Source organism: Bos javanicus, chromosome 22 (assembly GCF_032452875.1).
Source record: "Bos javanicus breed banteng chromosome 22, ARS-OSU_banteng_1.0, whole genome shotgun sequence".
Lineage (NCBI taxonomy): Eukaryota > Metazoa > Chordata > Mammalia > Artiodactyla > Bovidae > Bos > Bos javanicus.
Window position 1 is genome coordinate 37,664,814 of NC_083889.1, and position 14,991 is coordinate 37,679,804.

A 14,991-nucleotide genomic window follows, 5' to 3' on the forward strand; every position below is an offset into this window, starting at 1 on the left:
AGTGGGCTTCCCAGGGCTTTACTCTTCTCAGCAGTAAAGAGTCTGCCTTCAATGCAGAAACACAGGAGACCTGGGTTCAATCCCTGGGTTGAGAAGAGTACCTGAAGAAGGAAATGACAACCCACTCCAGTATTCTTGCCTGGAGAATTCCATGGACCAAAGAGCCTGGCGGGCTATAGTCCAAGGGGTCGGAAAAAGTCAACACGACTGAGCACAGCAGGAACAGCATAGTAATTAGGAGTAAGCACTGGTAGAGTCAAATCTTCCTGGGTTTGAAGCCCGGCTCTTCTGATTATCTGGGCCAATTACTTAACCTCTCATTGCCATCCCTAAAATCATATCCTACTTATTGTAGTAACCTATTGCTATCTACTTTACGGGGCTGTTGTAAGGAATATCTGAGTTGATATTTTTAAAGCACTTAGAAGAGGGTTTGGAACATAGTCAGCTTTAATAAATGCTTATTATGTCAGAAGAAACAATACTTCAGATTCTATTAAAAAATAGCATGGGCAATTTAGGCACAAACTTGATCTAAATACAGATAAGTACAAGCTTTGGGCTGGAGTGTCCTGGATCATCAAGTGTTGCACTGTCATACTATACACACGTTCTATTTGTATTTTAATTTCAATTATAATGAAATGTAAAATTCACTTCCTCAGTTATACTGCCACATTAGCTGGGAAAGACTGAAGGCAAAAGGAGAGGGAGTAACACAGGATGAGATGGTTATGCAGCATCATGGACTCAATGGACATAAATTTGAGCAATCTCCCAGAGACAGTGAAGGACAGAGGAGCCTGGCATGCTGCAGTCCATAGGCTTGTGAAGAGTCGGACATGACTGAGGGACTGAACAACAACCAGCCACATGCAAAGGCTTAAAAGTCACATGCTAATGGCTACTGTTGTGGACAAATGTTTGCATCCTTGTGGAAATTCTGTGGGGTTGGTCTGGAGAATATCTTTCCACAGAGCATGCATGATATGCCAGATGCTAATATACCGACTTGATATTTGAACAGCTGACCAAGTCAATCTAAAGCTGCAACCCCTACTGTTGCCCAGATTATAGCAGAAGCTGAACCATTCGAGCTCAGAAGTAGAGGAATCAGACCTGGCAAGTCCACGTCTTGTGCCCTGAATGCTAGGAGTGGAGACACAAAGGGCAGCTTTAAACGGGAGAGAACTTGGTTTTTACAACAGCCCTGAACGTTGACTTCCGTGTAAGTCTTTAGACGCAAGTTTGTTTTAGCATTTTACCTTTTGCATTCCTGAAGGAATGATGTCACAGATAAACGCTAGGTGGTTCTCCTGGCTCGGAGGAGTGTACTTCCTTGGGTTATCGCCTCTGTCTCTGCTTCAACAGCGTCAAGTTGTGTAGTTGCTTAGAGGGAATGAGGGGGAAAAAAACAGACAGTCGTGAAGGATCACAATAATAAACATATGCTTTCTATTAGAAAGTCTCCTGAAAAGCAAGCATCACATGCGATTTCAGTGGCTTTTTTTCTTCGGGGTTAAAATTGAAAATGGACTTGCTTTGCTGAATCTCACACTTTCTCTTGAACACTTGGCTTTTTCTTGTGGTCATGACCTCCATAGTCACAACCCATCTTGACAAGGTGGTTGATAACTGTCTTTGAGACTTCACTTTTGCCCTCTGTTGTTTTTCCCTGTAACTTGTGGAATTAGAAAATGTACCCTCTAACATAGAAAACAATCCAACGACTACTTGCTGTTGACTGAAGACAAGTTTAAGCGTACTCTGCAGCAAAGTGGCTCAAGGCTCAGTCATTCATATACCTTCTTAACAGTTTTTCCCACATACTAGGAGCCCTGTGAATCCTAGAGTCCTTAATATTTTTCTCTGTCAGCTCAGTTCTTGGGACTTCTCTGGTGGTCCAGTGTTATGAGCCCTCGCTGCCAATGCAGGCGGTTCGGGTTCTATCCCTGGTCAGGGAACTAAGATCCCACAGGCTATGTGGCACAGCCAAAAGATAAGGGAAAAAAGCATCTTCATTAAAAAAAAAAAAATCAGTTCTTAACACAATAAACATAAAGGAAACTTAAAACACTGTCATAAATCAAAAACCAGTATCATAGACACTGAGACTAGTATGGTAAAACCAAAATCATGTTATTGCCAACGGAAGGCAGCAAACTTGAGGCTACTCCCTTTTTTATTAAGATAGAAAAAGGGAAGGAGATGAGACTTTTTCCTTGATGTAGTGAAAGGGGTCAAAAAGGCACTGGGAAAAGCGAGGTGTGCAGCATGGTCTATGTTTCAGTGTTTTCATGCTATGCACAGCACCTAAAATCAATTTAATCTGCTTCAGGCCACTTGATAACTGCATTGAGGAACCATGGCTCCTCAGCTCAGGGACTGGTGGCTTTAAATTCAAAGTGGATGCTCAACCTAGGGGGACGCTCCTTTCTCCCCCACCCTCCACTGTCAGCTCTTGCCCAAATCTTGCACCTCCTGCCACTGAACATCCTCTTCAACCTCACCACCCGCACTGCCACGACTAGCCCCAGCTAAAATTATCCCTTGCCTTGGATGAATGCAAGAGCCTGTTTATTCCTCCTGCATCAGATCTTACCCTCCTCCAATCCAGTCTCTACGCTGCAGTCTGAGCTACCTTTAAAAAATGCCCTTCAAATCATATACATCCCCAGCTTGAAAGTATCTCACCACCCTTAGGAAGAGTTAAAATTTCTTAACATGGTTTACAAACACCCTCATCACCTTATTCAGCAGACTCTCCCTGGCTGGATTACTTTCATTCCTTAATTATGCCCAGTGCTGTCTTGACGTTGGAACTTGAACATGCTCTACCCTCTTCCTGGAAAACTGTTCTCACCACTTTTTCCTTATCTAACTCTAGTTGTCCTTCGGTCTCTTCTGAGTTGTTCGTTCGTTAGGGAGGCTTTCTCGAGCCCCCTCCCCTAAAGTCAGCATCGATGACGTGTACCCACCCTAGCCTGTGCTTTTTCTTTGCATCAGAGGTAAATATCTGCAGCCCCTCCATGCCCTCTGTAACTCAAGGAGGGCAGAGACCATGCCTATACTGTCTGCTGCTCTATCCCTTACAGCGTGGCTGCCGCATAGTAAGTATTTACTACATATTTGTTTTAAAGTCTAATGAGGATCAACAGGGACGAGCAACTGTCTTTCGGCCACAGTTGAGAATCAGAATGTTTGAGCTGCAGCCTGAAAGCTGGGTGAGTTTCTTGGAGAAATCTTAGTGTAGAGATTTGTTATTTCAGCTATGATAAAAATAAGCCAACGCGTGGGACGTGGTAGCAGGTTCTGGTCCTCTGTTTTCCACTGGACTCTCCAACTCCAGCCCCGTCCGTAGAGGACTGTGCCCTCTTTGCTGTTTTCAACAGAAACAGGCAGGTCAGTCTATGCCAGGTAATTGCTAGATGCTTGGATGCTTGTATTAGTTGTCTTTTTTCCAGAAGATAGACTTTGTTTGAAAGGGCAATGCGTCAGCTGGAGGCCATCAGTTTTTGTTTTTCCTGGAACAAGTATCTACCAGGTGTGCAGCCTTATCATGATGTGAAATTTGAAGATACGTATGAATCACCTACATATACGTAAGTATTCTATATATTTCTGAATGCTGTACTGTAAAGGGCACTAGGAACATACAAAGGGTATTTATGGCACTGAAGCTCTGCTGTATGGTATTGTAACGAGAGACACGTTACATGGTGGGTTTTTCAAACCCACGGAACTGTGGGGGGCAAAGAGTGAATCCTAATGTGAACCATGGTGGCTGTGTACTCGCTAAGTTGTGTCCAACTCTTGTGACCCCATGGACTGTAGCCTGCCAGACTCCTCTGTCCATGGGATTCTCCAGGCAAGAATATTGGAGTGGATTGCCATTTCTTCTCCAAGTTAGGGATCACACCTGGGTCTCCTGCACCGCAGGTGGATTCTTTACCAACTTAGCCACCAGGGAAGCCCAGCGTAAACTATCAGTTCAGTTCAGTTCAGCCGCTCAGTCATGTCTGACTCTTTGCGACCCCATGAATCGCAGCACGCCAGGCCTCCCTGTCCATCACCAACTCCCGGAGTTCACTCAGACTCACGGCCATCGAGTCGGTGATACGTAATCTATGGACTAGTGTTAATAATAATATGTTAATATTGGCTCATCGACTAACAAGTGTACTGTACTAAGGCAAGAAGTTCATAATAGAGGAAATTGTGTGGGTGGGGTAAGGAGAGGGAGGCATAGAGGAAATTTCTGTATTTTCCACTCAATTTTTCCAGTTTACCTAAAACGGCTCTACAAAAAAGTCTATCAATTTTAAAAAGGAGAATGCAAATAGTAGTCGTCACTCACAAGACCCCCCACCAAACGTCATTACCATGTCACAGAAGAAACTGTCAACAGTTCAAACGCCAATTCTTCACAAAGTATGTGGGAAGTAGATATAATAAAATAAAATTTCCTTTACGACTTACCAATCATACATTTTTAAAATAGAATTCTCCCCACACCTTCGTCTTTTGGAAGCAGCCATTTGAAAATCTGCCTCACTTCTTTCTCCAGAAACAAAACCAGAAAATTCCACTTTGGTTTGATTTTCTAAGATATGTGTATATGTATGTGTGTATATATATACACACACACCTATGTACACATTTAATATTTAAATGAAAAGTAGTTTTAGACTGATGAGACCACTGATTAATTGGACTGGGAGTGACCTCAAATGTAATCTAATTCAGAGTTTTTGAAGATGTATACACACACACACACACACACACACACACATCACCTGGGGATCTTTCTAAAAGGCAGATTCTGACTCAGTAGCCCTGCGTGGGGGCCTTAACTTCTGCATTTCAGACAAGCTCCCCAGAAATGCTATTCTGTGGGTAGCAACAAAAGCTGTCCTATTTCATTTTCTCTCTTGGCCTTGACATTGGACCATATGTTGACTTGGATTACCATTCTGGGAGACCTTTCTCATTCTTGGTTTGGTAAATAACTTGGGCGATGGAAGCTCCTTGACAATTCTAAGAAGAAGGCTCTGTGTATTTGGAAGGAGGGTTTCCTTGTGGTTAGGGGCACCCTCTTCGTTGACACTTGCTGGCTTGCTTCTGTACGTGTGTGACAGCATCCTCCCCCAAACACTCTTCACTTTCCTCACCAAATTTTTCTTCTGATTTTGCTGGCTCTTGTGAAATTCCATGTCACTAACACTGGATGACTCCTCTCTGGGGACCAATACATTTTGTTTACTAAGTTGGTAGACACAGCTTCATGCCATCTGAACAAAGGAAAAATAATTTGTGTTAAGGAAATTGAAGAGTTAAAAATGAAACATTGGAATCATGAAAATCAACTGCAAATGTGAACAAATTATACAGTTCCAAAAAAGAAAACTGAAGACCAAGCATCACATCCAAAGCCAAAGCAAATACTTGATATTTTGTTGCTGAACTCTAGAAGTGCATTCTGGCCACTATCTCATTTAATCCTCAGAGATGGTAGTTTATATTATTATCTTCAGTTTACTAATGAGTAAGCTGGGACACAGAGAGATTAATTTAATTGATGGAGTATAGAATGCAGATTTTAATCTTGGTTTGTGACTGTTAGAATATATTACCTCATATTGGCAAATTGGTGATCTCATTTCAATCACAGTTTGAGATTTCTTTTTTGCTGGACTTCAAAATATGGTTCCAAATGTGATGAGACATGAGAGTGCCTGCTAAGGTAGATAATACAAAATATATTCTCCAAGGTCCTATAAATGCTGCATTTTATGCAGAATACTGATTTAGAGAAAGTAATTATAAATGCATATTTCAAAAATTCCAAATAAATAATATCTTCATCATTTTAGTAATAAAATAGGTAATATTTCTTAGTAGACTTTTATGTGCTAAACACTCATCTAAGTTCTTTCATATGTATTACATATTTTAATCCTCTTACTATTATCTCCATTTTACAAATGAGGAAATTAAAACTTGGAAAGCTTAAATAACTTATGCCCAGATAATCTGACCCCAAAGTCTATTCTGTTAGCTTCTGTGCTAAGTGAGTATCACCTGTTCCATGATACCCTTATTTACCTAATATTCTTCCTTGATTAACTATTTTGATGTTAGTTTCATCCAAAGCAATAATATCCATAAAATTCCAGGGATTTTTAAAAACCAGTCTTCTATTTCGAGATAAAAAATCATTTATGGGCTAGGATTAATCTCCCATGGACTCTTAGGAGAACTTTTAATAAAACCATCAGTTTCTACTACCATAAATGCACACACACACGAGAATACAATGTAGGAGGCTCAGGAACCCCCAAGGTCATCCATGCAACCCCCATCAAGTAAAAAGCCCAGCTCTAAGCAGTTTCTGAATCTCCAAAATGTATCTCCTAGTTCCATCCCCTCACCCTCATTCCCAATCTATTTATAACATAATTAATAAGATGATTTGCTGTTATGAAAAGAATCTTTTCTTTCCTAACCTTTTAAGTATCTTGGTTGGTTATGAATTTATTTGGTTGTATTGCCTCTCCTTTTAACCCCTATTTTTTATTGGAAGTGGAAATCTCTGCAAAATTTCATTTTGCCCATGGAAGTTCAGAAGTCTGGTCTTTGATACTTCAGGCCTCATGAAAACGACTCTTTTCTACCTATCTGAGCTATTGCTCATAAATCTGGTAAAAAAGAATACTCCCCAAATTGGAAAACAATCATCTCACTGCCTTTCCAAATTAAAATGTATTACATTTGGAGTATTCCATGCTTGTCTTCATGGTTTTGCCACTAACAAGAAATAAGAGGTATAAGACAGTTTTTAGGTTACATTAAAGAGCATGCACATGGGTAAAATATAATTAGTACACATTACAACAGCCCAAATTGCTGGAAAAGGGAATGGAAAGAGCACTGATCATGGACTTATTTTGAAAAATGCACTATTGATTTTTCAAAATAATAGTATTTGCTGTCTAAAACTGTGAGACTGAAATATCAACTTAGTATCTACTAATTTTAATATCATATGTGACATTAAATCTCAAGTTCAGGTAGAAAGGAAAGGTTTTCCCATTACAATGAAGACTTTTTTGATCACAAAACGAGGCTTCCATCATGGTACTAGATTCCCTGAGCCAATGTATATATGCTGTCTATATATGCTGTCTCTGCTCCCTCTAATCCACACGGAGCCTTCATTTCTAAATGCAGTGCTTGAAAACATGCTACTTTTTTCTAATCAGCACAGTGAATATTGTTTAATGCAAAATCCAAAGCATCTCACTGAAGAGAGAAGAAAATGAGTCCCAGTTTCCTACCTTTCAATCCCTTTCCTTTTGAATGAGTCGTTTCTCTTTCTGGGCTGCTGAAATCTTCGGTACTGGCCAGCTCTTTCGTAAGCAACCTTAAAGCGCTCTGGAGTACATAGGTGAGGGCGATCCATTGCTGTCAACCTCACCTGCAGTAGCTGTTGTTAATTTCTTTAGCTCTTAGGCTCACAAACTACAAAACAAAATCATCCAGTGACCGAGGCGCTTTTAACTCCTGGGCTCTTTGGGGGTAAAGTATGTAGGAAAATTTTTGGAAGTGCTTCCTTATTCCCTTCCAGGTGTTACAGACATCATTTGTGGGACCAGCCTTGTTTACCACTTTACAGAGGTCATCAATGATGCAGTTGACAGAGCAGTGGGAAATTCCCAGTCGTGTTGCGGACTCCAGGGCAAAGCAGATGTGAATAGGTGACCTGCTTGTCTAACCACTGCCATTTGGGTTGGTAATAAAATAATCACACACCAACTGATTATCACATTCAAATGTGCATGTCTGCATTCCAAAGAGGGAAGAACTGAGACCACCAACACTAATTCCAATGATCCCAGCTTTTGTTAGATCTTTCATGTGGAACTGATGAATGCTCTCTGTCCAGTTTTTATTTGGCTTTCTCACAGTACACCCCTTGGGCTATTTTGTAGTGATCTCTCAAAACACATGGCTGAGAAAGTTGAGCCCACCCCTCCCTTTTGACATTTGGTTTATTTCCTGGCACCCCACTCCAGTACTCTTGCCTAGAAAATCCCATGGCCAGAGGAGCCTGGTAGGCTGCTGTCCATGGGGTCGCTAAGAGTCGGACATGACTGAGCGACTTCACTTTATTTCCTGGAGGAGAGCAAATTCTCGCTGGGTTGGAACTTCTCACCACAAGGTGGCAGCAGACACTAGGGTTTATTCCCATCCTCTTCTGGCCCTTTGAGTTTTTCAGTCTGAACTAACTAGAAGCTAAGAAGGAAAACTCCTGAAAAGTGTTGGGGGATATAATGATTATTGTTTTCTGTGTTTGTACTCATCAGTCATCTGGAGCTGGACTCTCAAACTTTCATGTGTACACAAATTACCTGGGGATCTTGTTAAAATGCAGATTTTGTTGCAGCAGTTCTGCCTGATGAGGTCATCGGGCCAGCTGCTGCTGGGGCTGCTGCTAAGTCGCTTCAGTCATGTCCGACTCTGTGCGACCCCATAGACGGCAGCCCGCCAGGCTCTGCCGTCCCTGGGATTCTCCAGGCAAGAACACTGGAGTGGGTTGCCATTTCCTTCTCCAAAGCATGAACGTGAAAAGTGAAAGTGAAGTCGCTCAGTCGTGTCCAACTCTTAGTGACCCCATGGACTGCAGCCCACCAGGCTCCTCTGTCCATGGGATTTTCCAGGCAAGAGTACTGGAGTGGGATGCCATTGCCTTCTCTGCAGTGGGCCAGAGAGCTCAACAAAATAAAAAAGGGTTACTTGCATGAGGATTTGTCTGCTCCTGGCAGATTAATCAGCAGGCACCAGAGCCCTGAGGTGGAAGGAGTCTGATGTCTTTGAAAACTTAGTCAGGGTGGCTACATCGAAGAGGCAATGTATGTGATAAGCTGAAGAGACAGGCAGGGCCAAGCCGGCTGGATCCTACAGAACAACTGAAAGTTGTAACATTATTTTGGATCTTCAGAATAATGGAAAGTTATGAGGGTTGAACTCCAGTACTTTGGCCACCTCATGTGAAGAGTTGACTCATTGGAAAAGACTCTGATGCTGGGAGGGATTGGGGGCAAGAGGAGAAGGGGACGACAGAGGATGAGATGGCTGGATGGCATCACTGACTCGATGGACGTGAGTCTGAGTGAACTCCGGGAGTTGGTGATGGACAGGGAGGCCTGGCATGCTGCGATTCATGGGGTTGCAAACAGTCGGACACAACTGAGCGACTGATCTGATCTGATGAGGGTTTTTTAATCATTAAAATTAAAGACAAATTAAAAATTTTTAATTGTGGTAAAATATATATTATATGCTGCTAAGTCGCTTCAGTCATGCTCAATTCTGTGTGATCCCATAGACAGCAGCCCACCAGGCTCCTCCATCCCTGGGATTCTCCAGGTAAGAATACTGGAGTGGGTTGCCATTTCATTTTCCAATGCATTCGTGAATGCTAAGTTGCTTCAATCGTGTCTAACTCTGTGCAATTCCATGGACAGCAGCCCACCAGGATCCTCTGTCCACAGGATTCTCCAGGCAAGAATAGTGGAGTGGGTTGCCATTTCCTTCTCCAATACATTATATAAAATTTACCATTTTTAAGTGTGTTCATATTGTTGTGCAACCATCACCACCAGCATCTTCAGAACTTTATCTTGCAAAACTGAAATTGAAAACCCATTAAACAATAACTCCTAATAACTTCTCTGTCTCCATGAATTTTTCTTAATTGGAAAAAAGTATCTTGGAAGAAGTCACTACATAAGGTGACAAAATTCCAAAAATGAATTACCATGAAAATATATATCCCAATTTCTTTGTACAATAGGGACACAAGTCTGCAGTACAGAAGAAGAGCGCATAAGAAATAGGAAGGGCTAAGGAGAAGGGTATGAGGGTGAACAGCATTTTAATGCAAGCCCAGAAGGTAAGTAGAAAGCCTATAGCTGTGTATGCTTTATTCATCCAACCCGTACATTAGATAACTGAAGGGCAAAAATAAAGCCAAATGATAATTCTGTTTTGTTTGGGGGTAAATTTCAAAACTTTTGATTTCTGAATTGAATTCAGAACCAACTCTTTTTAGTTCTTGGGATAATGACTGAATTCAACAGCTCTCAACAATGAAAAAAATGTTATTGCTACATCCAGTCCAAGAGATGGCTGCACTCTGTCTGTATGAATTTGATGACACTTTTTGAGGAGTGATGCTGAAACCCAGCCTCTGTGTACCAGTGCTGAATTGAATCTCAGAGACAGAATTTTGAACTGGGAGAGAAGGGCTCTCTATTGCTTTGCCCAGCAAAGGAGGCCACAGCAAGCTAGCACTCATAAGACTGTCCCACCCTGGAGTGGGCAGAGAGGGGTCTTACAGTGTTAAAGTGACAGGGCATGATCAGCTCCTGGACATTCTTCTGAATGGTTGGTGGTGAGGTAACCGGGAGTCAGCATCATCAGCCTTCTGGTTCCAATCAGTCTGGGGTCTACATGCTTGTGGGCAGTATACAATTACCTTCTTCACCTCGGTGGAGGTTTCTGTACCTGCAAAACAGTTCAAAAGATTGAGCTGAGAATATTATCGATAGTTCCTGGGGAAGAAATAAAGTTTCCTGACCTGTTTAATGGCTAAAGTATTATTATTTTGTCTGGCTTGACTGTTTTCATTTCTTTCTGCATTTTTCTCACTTCTGTGATTGAACTTACTCTTTGACTAAAGCTTTTCTACAGACAAAAGGCAGGTGGAGGATGTGGCTTGGGGACTATTCTGGGAAGGCCTCAGAGGGTCCTGCTGGGTTACAGGAGCTAGGCAATATGTATTTCTTCTGTGCAATGAGAATCCAGCGTTGAACAAAACAACTGGAACCCCTGCCTAAGATTTACACTCTAGCGGAGGGCACAGATGCCAGACTTGTTAGTAAACTGATACAGCGTTCAGACACCGACAAGGAATGCTAGGAAAAAACTAGGAAAACAGTGTAGCAAGTGACTGCTTCTACCAGGGTGATCAAAAAAGACCTCTCAAGGCAGTGGTAGTTGAGGTGAGACATTTCACCTTGGAAAGGACATAAACTAGGGTCGGATCTGTGTTCTAAAGCAAAGTATTCCAAAGATGAAAAATGACCAGAGCAAAAGTTCTGAGGTGGGTGGGCACTAGGTCAGATTGGAGGGCAGGAAGGAGACCACGGTGGTGGGAATTCAGATGACAAAGGAAGGCAACCTTATGTTTCTGCTTTTAAAAAGATTGCTGGGGCTTCCCTGGCCGTCCAGTGTTTAAGACTCGGCACTTTCAAGACAAGGGTGTGGATTTGATCCCTTGTTGGGAAACTGAGATTCTGCCTGCCATGTAGCATGGTCAGGAAGTTAAAGAAAAAAGAAGAAGAAAGAAAAGATTGCTGCGTGCCACTTGCAATGTGCACTGGAAAATAGTATGATGGCTGAAGAGGCAATTGATCCAGGATGGAGATGCTGGTGGTTAGGCATAGAGTGAGACAGATGTGCAGAGATTCAAGGAATATTTAGGAAGTATCATACTGAAATGAACTCGATGTCAAGTGGTGGTGAGTAGACAGCAGGAAAAACTAGACTGGGAAGTTAGCTTGTTGCAGTAGCTCAAGTCTGAGACTGGAGCGGCTTAAAAAAATTTTTTTGGCCGTGCTGTGCAGCTTGTGGGATCTACAGTTCCCCAACCAGGGATCAAACCTGTGTCCCCTGCCTTGGAAACATGGGGTCTGAACCACTAGACTGCCAGGTAAGTTCCTGGAGTGGTTTAACTTAATAGGGGTAATGGAGGTAGAGAGAAGTGCACTGATTTAAGAGTCCCCCATAAGTCTACTTTTCTTTCCAACCGTCCTTGGGATATGGCTTGGCATCAAACCCATAGGATCACTCCCTGCTGCTGCTGCTAAGTCGCTTCAGTCATGTCCGACTCTGTGCGACCCCATAGATGGCAGCCCACCAGGCTCCCCGTCCCTGGGATTCTCCAGGCAGGAACACTGGAGTGGGTTGTCATTTCCTTCTCCAATGCATGAAAGTGAAAAGTGAAAGTGAAGTCGCTTAGTCGTGTCCAACTCTTCGAGACCCCATGGACTGCAGCCCACCAGGCTCCTCCGCCCATGGGATTTTCCAGGCAAGAGAACTGGAGTGGGTTGCCATTGCCTTCTCCCAGGATCACTCCCTAGACATTGGTAAACGTCCCTTTCAAAAGCCAGAGCAGGGCAAAGCCTGGTCGAAACACAATCTCCCTGTTCTTAACATTATCCTTCTATTCTATCCTTCTAACAGATCTGAGATCACATGATCCTATTTAGGTAACCATAACAACAGTTGCAAAAGAGAAGCTTGTGTGGTCAGGCAGGTAAATGTGAGAAGCTGCAGGGTGTAGCAAGGAGGGGAAGCACCTTTGGTAAAGTGTGGAATGCTGGACCAATCAAATGCTAATGAACTTCAAATTGTTAAGGCTCTTCCAGCATTTAAAAATGTGGTCTGCAAGTCCTATTTAGCTTGTGGGTCACCTATTTGCTAACTCCAAAGGTCTTTTTATGTAGACTCTCCATTCAGTCAGGCAGATCTTTCCTATCTGTGGTCCCAAAGCTGATTCCCATCCTCCTCCAAGTTTTTTTCCCCCACTCCAAGTTTTAACTTAAATGTATTAACTTGCATTCTATTGCCTTTGGGCTAGTTATTGCATTGTTTTTGCATCTCATCTCTATCTGGTTTCGTACTAAACTTACCTATGAATGTGTAAATTCTCAAAAACTTGGTAAGCAGAGATTCCAGGTCTTACTTCAAATTTGGGTGTGATAAACACAGAGACTTTTGAGAGTCTCTTGGACAGTAAGGAGATCAAACCAGTCAATCCTAAAGCAAATCAGTCCTGAATATTCATTGGAAGGACTGATGCTGAAGCTGGAGCTCCAGTACTTTGGCCACCTGATGAGAGGGACTGACTCATTTGAAAAGACCCTGATGCTGGGAAAGATTGAAGATGGAGGAGAAGGGGACGACAGAGGATGAGATGGTTGGATGGCATCACTGACTCTATGGACATGAGTTTGAGCAAGCTCCGGGAGTTGGTGATGGACAGGGAAGTCTGGTGTGCTGCAGTCCATGGGGTCACAAGAGTCGGACACGACTGAGTGACTGAAGTGAATTGAACTGAAACGCATAGAACAGGCAGGATGATGTACTTAGTGGTGCTGTGGTTTAGTCGCTAAGTCGTGTTCCACTTGCAACCCCATGGACTGTAGCCCAGCAGGCTCCTCTGTCCACAGGATTTCCCCCCGGCAAGAGTACTGGAGTGGGTTGCCACGCCCTCCTCTAGGGGATCATCATGCCCAGGGATTGAACCTGGGTCTCCTGCATTGCAGGTAGATTCTTTACTGACTGAGGTATGAGGGAAGCCTTTATCTTAGTGGAGTCATTTAAAAATGGAATCCCTTTGAAAATGAATGCTCTAATAAGGTGAAGAGTCCTCACTCACTCAACTCACCCAAGACTGACCAGGGCTTAGGAGGTCTTTCATGTAGAGAAATATGAATTGGGGACATTTTCCTTTTTGCTTGAGCACATCTCCTTACTGGAGCTTTTGCCCACTTGAGAGAAGAAGGTAACATTTTACAGGTCACTTAGCAAGTACTGTTCCACAAGGAAGTGTATACTGGGCACCTAGAGACAGAATGCTTCACCCAAGGACTCCTTACCTAGAGGCTGCCACTTCCTAGCGGTCTGGGAAGGCTGGGGCTGGGGCATAGTGTCTCTGAAGTGGTAAGAGGCTTTTCAAGGAAGGATGTCTTTTTTTCAGGTGCTTTTTGTATTGATTTCTGCCCCAGGTAAGTATCTGTAACTTTAGACTCATCGTGTACCTCTGAGGATAAACATTTGGTTTGCTTTGACAGTCTTTAATAACTTGAACTCTTGCGAAGTTGTCAAGTACTCTAGGCTGTGCCCCATTAGAAAGTCAGTTTCAGTTCAAATGTCCTCTCAGATGCAGCTGAGATCAGTGTAGACTGGTACAAGTCCTTTGGAGGGCAGTTTGGCAACATCTACCAGCATGTGATGTCTGTATTGTCTCAGAGCCAGTGTGTTACTTCTGGGAATTTATTCTACAGAAATACTCATAGAATGATGGAAAGATATATGTAGGTTTATTTGTAAGAGCAAAAACTAGAGGCAGCCTATATGGCCATCAATAGGAGAGTAAACACTGTGTCTGTAGACACAGACATAATATGGCCATTGGAGCCATGAAAAGGAGGAGGCAGATCTGTTCTGATGTGCAAATAAAAAGATAATTCAGTGTACTATGGAGTGGAGACAGGATGTTCTAAAACTGTGACTACAAGAAGATTCTTTAAAAAAAAAAACAACTATATTCACATGCAAGCTGGCATAGGATGTACTGGAAGAATATACACCAAAGAGTTAACAGTATGTGTTTTTGGAGATTGGGACTGAAAATGGTGATAGAGCAGCAGACATGAGGAGGAATAACTAGAAGGTTTAAAGATGCTCATTTTATATACTTTATATTGTTTTATTTTTTTTTTAAGTGAGCATGTATTACATTAAACTAAGAAATCAAACTCAAGAATTTAAAATTTAATTATCCAAATTTTAAATCATTTTCTTCATACATTTATTCACTTATTCATTCAGCAAATATTTCTTAAGTGCCTACCATGGCCAGACACTGTTCTTCTTCCTGGTGACATAGCAGGGATCTAACAGATGAAAATCCCCAAATTCATGCAGCCTGTATTTGACGTGGCGGGAGAGGAAGCTGAAAGTAAATGTATAATATGACAAAAAATAAGGAAATAATATATATAAAATTTAAAACTTTTCACCTGCAGGGGTAGGACATAATGCTATTTTTGTGCAAGGCTGGCCTGGGAAGACCTCTCTGATACGAGGACATTATATCAGGGTCCTAAAAGGAAATGAGTCCACAGGAGCTGTGTTGAT